Source organism: Octopus bimaculoides, chromosome 12 (assembly GCF_001194135.2).
Source record: "Octopus bimaculoides isolate UCB-OBI-ISO-001 chromosome 12, ASM119413v2, whole genome shotgun sequence".
In the NCBI taxonomy this organism is placed as follows: Eukaryota; Metazoa; Mollusca; class Cephalopoda; order Octopoda; family Octopodidae; genus Octopus; species Octopus bimaculoides.
Window position 1 is genome coordinate 63,669,429 of NC_068992.1, and position 6,746 is coordinate 63,676,174.

Here is a 6,746-nt window from a genome sequence, read left to right on the forward strand (position 1 = left end):
CAAACACTCTCTGCCTGTACTTTTAGCTCCATAAATAACTGCACACTTTACTCTTCCAACGTATTATTACAATTTCATTCCTATAACTTTGTTTATAATAATGATTACTATTCGGGTCCCCAAATTTTCTTGATTTTTATATGCTTATACAACCCATTTACTTTAAAAAAAATATGCAATGCCTACGTGAGAATAAGGTCTTAATTTTTTTTATTTAAAGCAGTGTTTTTTTTAGGTTGATTAAATATTGGGTTGCTGTATAATTATTGCGGCTTTTTTTTTTTTTTAACAAATTTTATTCAACAAAAACAATAACAACATGTAACAAAAACATCTTTGAATGATTATTCAGGAGCATATTCACCATCTACTTCAGTTACTGCTTCCTATTTGCATGGCAGACGGTGAGACCGTCATTTAAAGATGTTTTGTTAAATATTGTTATTGTTTTTGTTGAATAAAATTTGTTGTGAAAAAACCGCAATAATTATGCACCAACCCAATAGATCTCATTATCCATCTATCCATTCAACCATTCATCTTCTTCGCTGACTATTCCTGGAACTGCTGTGTGAGTAGATTCCTCAGGTACTTCCTCTATAGGGTTCCATCAAAAGCAACGGTCGTTACACTTTCTGGCTGGATTTCCAGACGTGACCAAGGTCTGCTGCCGATTGGTTTGGTTTGCAGAACCAATCTTGCAGTTCTTTCCTCGGACATTCTGCTCACATGTCTCTTGTACCAGAGTTGTGACGTCTCAATGCAGCGAAGACCTGGAGAAATACTCTGGTCTCCGAGCTACGCATCCTTTTGAGTAACGTTACCCCAGTGAGGGGGCGTGGCTTAGTGGTTAAGATATTCGGCTCGCGATCGCAATGTCGTGAGTTCGATTTCCAACGGCGCGTTGTGTTCTGGAGCATAACGCTTTCTTTAACGTTGCTCCAGATCACTCAACAAAAATGAGTGAGTAGTACTTGTATTTCTAAGGGCCAGCCTTCTCACGCTTTGTCACGCTGAATCTCCCTGAGAACTATGTTATGGGTACGCGTGTCTACGGAGTACTCAACCGCTTGTACGTTTATTTCACGAACAGCCTGTTCTGCTAATCAGATCAACTGAAACTCTTGTCATCATAATCAATGGAATACCAGTTACGCTTAGTCCGGAGACCCTTCGGACGGACTCCATTTCGGGGAAGAAAGGACTTGATTAGTGCGATTAGTGCGAGGTCAAGGGGTATGCTGGTATACATGCATGTACGTATATGTGTATGTACGTTTGTATGTATGGATGAATGGGTAGATGTATGCACGCATACTTGTATATATGTATGTACGTATGCGTGCATAAATGTATGCATGGATGCATGTTTGTATGTATGTATATACATGTATATGTGGGTGGATGGATGGATGGATGGATGGATGGATGGATCTTGAATTTTTAATTATTTGAAATTTTCCTGTAAGGAAGGAGCTGGTTTCTAACAAAGATACAAATCTCCATCATTGGAATGTAGACAACAAAACAAATTCAAATTTTACACTTGAGAAAAGTGTGTATGTATGTATGTATGTTCTCTTTCTCATTCTATTAGAGTAAATTTTGACCGGTCACTTGCTTGGTAGCAAGGTTGTGAAGGAAAGCGTCTTCTTATAATCATCATCCTTTAAATCTTAAGAAGGTCTCGCAGGTTTTCATAGTCCCAGATATTGCGATCATTTGTAGCATCTGAATTAAGGATTTCTATTCTCTCTCCAAGATCCCAAGTTCAGTCATGCTTTGCTCCAGACAGGTTGGTATGTATCCTGTTGCTCCAGTAATGACAATAATAATGATAATAATAATAATAATAATAATAATAATAATAATAATAATAATAATAATAATATGTGTGTATGTATGTATGTATGTATGTATGTATGTGCAGATTTGTATGTTTTGCTTTATGTATGTATTCTCATACATACAGTTGCATATCTAGACCATGTTCATGCTCATAGACATGTATGTATGTATGTATGTATGTATGTATGTATGTATGCATGTATGCATGAATGTAAGTATATAAGTATGTGTAACAATTTAGGATACAACGCTACACAATTTCAGAAGATCTTCGAAAGTCACATTACAAACATATAAGCAACACATAAGCTACATTCTAAAATTCCAAACGCTTAAACAACAACATCTTGACGACAACGAGAAAATACTTCGTCCTTGAATCAGTTGCCGATCATTCTTAGAAAACACGAGAAAGGCTCGCAACTGCTCACATATCTAGGACAGAATTTACTGCTTCACTGCAAGAAATCGGACAAACATTCTTGTCTCTTCCTTCAAAAGTAGCTGAACCTATTCATTTCTAAAATAAATAAGTAAATACTGGAGCAGGCGTAACTGTGAGGTACGCAGTTTGCTTACAAACCACGTTGTTCTGGATTCAGCCCCGTTGCATATCTTGGAAATGTGTCTTCTACTATAGCCCCGGGCCAACCAAAGCCTTGTGATGGATTTGGCAGACGGAAAGTGGTAGAAGACCGCTATATATATATATATATATATATATATATATATGACGGTCTTCTTTCACTTTCTGTCAAACTTATCCAACACAAATTCATACATGTACACGTATATATAAATATATGTGCGTGAGTGTGTGTGTGTGTGTGTGTATGTGTGTGTGTGTGTGTGTGTGTGTGTGTGTGTGTGTGTGTGTGTGTGTGTGTGTGTGTGTGTGCATAGACACATACATATATTTGGATAGATAGATACATATATATATATACACATACATATATTCATGCATAAAATAAGCTAAGCTTAATATGAATAAAATAATGCGGGATATACACGTACATGATGAACAAAGCTTAGAAAAAAAAATCTGTTGGAATCCAACCAACGAATGTGTACACATCCACAAATAATATGTCTGATGACGATCGGAAGTCAAACTGATTTTAAGTACAGTGTAAATGTTGATTTAGAATATAAAACATCGTGGGGGGCCCTGATTGGAACACTTTGACTTGTCTGCCCGATCGGGGCTGACTTGGTGCTAAGCATAAACAATAGAAGGCACGGGTTCGAATCCCACTGCTTTTTGATTCGTGTATTGTACGAGTCATTTAGGCAGAACGTTAGAAAAGTGACTTCAAGAATTTCTTCCGGCTTTTTGCATTTGAGTTCAAATTCCACCGAAATGAGCTTTGCTTTCATACCTCAGGGGTCGATAAAATTATGTACCAGTCGAGTACCAAGGTCGATGATATTGACTAGTTTCTCTCTCCTTCAGAATTGCTGGCCTTGTGATTAAATCAGAAATCATATCATATCACTCATTTCCTGAGTTTGCATTGAAATTAATTTATTTTATTTTAATATAGGCGTGTTACGCTTTATTCAGTCCCACAGCAATCATGAAGACATTTTAATTTAATTTCAACAGTTGCTTAGATGTTGACAGTCACTATTGCTCGTGAAACTTATATTTCAGCGCGTGCATCGTTCTGATGACAGGCTGACTGTTAATATTCTAATTCGGTCAGCATCGTGATTGCTCGGCTGGTAGATCCTCATGCTCTCCCGATAGCATTTTAACTCTAGCATTATTTCACAACACGACGAGATAATAAGCTTTTTGTAGAATAAAATGCGAGATATTTTTCTTATCATATTTCATATCAACTCTATTTACATAGTTTACGTCTGTACTGACACCGAAGGCATTTTTAAACATAAAATAAACTTGTGTTATTTGTTTTAGTTCATTATATTATTTACGTTAAAGAAAAAAATGACTATTTTTCTTTTTTTAAATTTCTTCTTTAGCATTTAGTATTCTCCATTAACAGAATTTCTTTCAACGATTGCGTTAACAAAATGTCCAGTTTTTTAAACTCTTCGTGCTAAATAAATGGTTGATTTCCGCGTAGAGTTTGCTAAAATACAATTTTATTTTATTTTTCGAGCACACAATTTCCCAGTATGCCAGCTAATGAGTAGCAAAGAGGTATTCATTATTGACGCTACCATTATTGTTGTTGTTGTTTTGCTCTGGGTCAGTTTTAGTCAAGCAGACATATTCAATGAGTTCTAACCATTGCCATTCTATGATATTGTCACACAGTGTATCCAAAACTACAATATGCAACGTGTGCGCGTCTCTTATTTAAGATGGCAATGTGTTGTTTGAGGAGAGAGGGCTTTAACTGCTATTTCTAACAGGTCGAAGAGCTATGTAGAAACTTCTTCGTAAGTTCGAATTAAAAAATCAAGTAGACATGTAAAAGAAAGAATATAACAAGAGGCATGTTGTTACATTACCAGCACGAATCTCCTTTCAAATGCTAGTTTACACATCTCTTCCACGAGAAAACCTGTTTTTGGCTGCAATTTCTTGCAGGAGTGACCTGCTAAAAGACATGACCTTTTTCGAGAAGCGGGCTGCAGGAGACATAGTCCATCATGAAGCAGGCTGCACTATAAAAAATACTCAAGGTAAGCGTGCCATTCAGAAAGTCTAGCAGGCCGCATGCGGCCACAGTTTGCCCATGACCGAGCTAAAATTACAGACAAATGCAGGCCCCTAGTAGTAGCAGTACATCCTGGGAATAGCATCCAAATTTCCCTGAGATTACACCCCAGCGCTTTAAAATGGGGAGAACACATTACAAAGCCCTGAAAATAAGGGGTTATGAGGGAAGAGTCCTTCCCTCTGGTCATAAGACTACTACTCCATCGGTCTAACCTTGGGCTAAATGCTAACACCATCAACATATCGACGTACAAGCCACTAAAGATACTTTTATCTGGTAGCTTGATGTGCTAGAAATAGCTGCACAGTCTTCCTGTTATTTCACCCAACTGTATAACATCAAAATTCATTTAACATCATAACTAGAGTAACATCCTAACTGGCCTAACATCAAAATGGACCAGGCATCATAACGGGCTTAACACCATAAATTGTCTATCATAACTGACTTACATCATAACTGGACTACCATCAAAACTGAAATAACTGGACTACAATCATAATGGGCCTAACATCATAAATTGTCAAATATCATAACTGACCTATCATCATAACTGGACTAATATAACTGGCCTAACATCATAAACCGTCTAACATTACAACTGAACTAATAATATGACTGGTCCACCATCATAACTAACCTAACACCATAACTGAGCTAATATGGTAACTAGCCTAACATCATAAATAGTCTAACATCATAACTGGACTAACATCATAACTGGTCTAACATCATGATTGACGTAACATCATAACCCCGTTAACGTCATAACAGAGCTAACATTATAATTAGCCTAGCATCATAAATAGTTTAAATCATAATTGTTCTAACATCATAACTGATGTCTAGTATCATAATTCAACTAACATCATAACTGAACTAACATCATAACTGATCAAACGTCATAATTGGCCTAACATCATAACTAAGCTATCACATAAGAACACATTTAGTATATGACTCCTGATATAACACTCCAGATATAATGACTTCACATCTGATATAATACCACGTGACATAACAAAATACATCTGACATTATGTTGTTGCTGTTGTTATTGCTGTGGCGGTGGTGGTGATGGAGGTGGTGGTGGTGTTAGTTCTTTAACCCCAGAGATCAAACTTATGATCAAAATACATCCTGGTCATGGTCACCCCTTATTTTAAAGACAATTAGAGCTACATTACCCGCTATGCCTTTTTCTTTCCCAGGACAGTAGAGTGTCATTTGAAGGAGACTTAGGTAGTGTTTCTCACAAATCAAGACCAGGGCATGATATAGTGTCAACTGTGTTGCAAGGTCTTATATGATATCACGTGAAATTTATTTTAACGTCAAGATGAATAGTCTTTATGTTATGATATTACGTGATGCTTGAAATATCAAATTATGTATTTTGTCAAATATATCTTATAACTTGTAATGTCAAGTGTGGTGTTGTGTTGTGTGGTGATATGTCAAGCATGAAGTTATGTCAAGTGAGTTATGTCAAATACAATATGTCAAGTGTGATTTTCTGTCAAGTGTTGCTATGTCAAGCATAATATTATGTCAAGTGTTATTGTCATGTATGATGATATGATAAAAGTGATTATATTTCAAGTATGTTGTTATATCAGGTGTGTTACTACTTAGAGTGTCTTATGTTGCGTGTTTTTAAGTCGTGTGTTTGATTGTCAAATGTGCAATTCTGTCGCGTTGTGATGTCAAGTCTGTTGATAAATCAAGTGCGTATTGTTATTAAGTGAGGTGTTTTGATATGTTAAATGCGTTGTTATGGATGTCAAGTGTATTGCTAACAGCATGTTGTCTTGTCAAGTGTACAATAATTGTTTCATGTACTGATACCATATGTATCAGATGTGTTGACACGTCGACTGTGGTGTCACGTCAAACGAGAAGTTATGTTCAGCGCGTTGTTGTCAAATGCTGTTATGTTAAGTGAGATAATATTATAAAACGTGTGTGGTATTTATCTCTTACTTGTTTCAGTCATTAGATAGTGTCCATGCTGGAGCACCACATCGAAGAATTTTTAGTCGAATGTATCGATCCCAGTATTATTCTATCCGTCTCTTTTGCCAAAACAATTAAGTTACGGGGACGCAAACACACCAACACCGTTTGTCGACCGGTGGTGGGGGACAAACAAAGACACATACACACACACACATGTATATATAAATATATATATATATA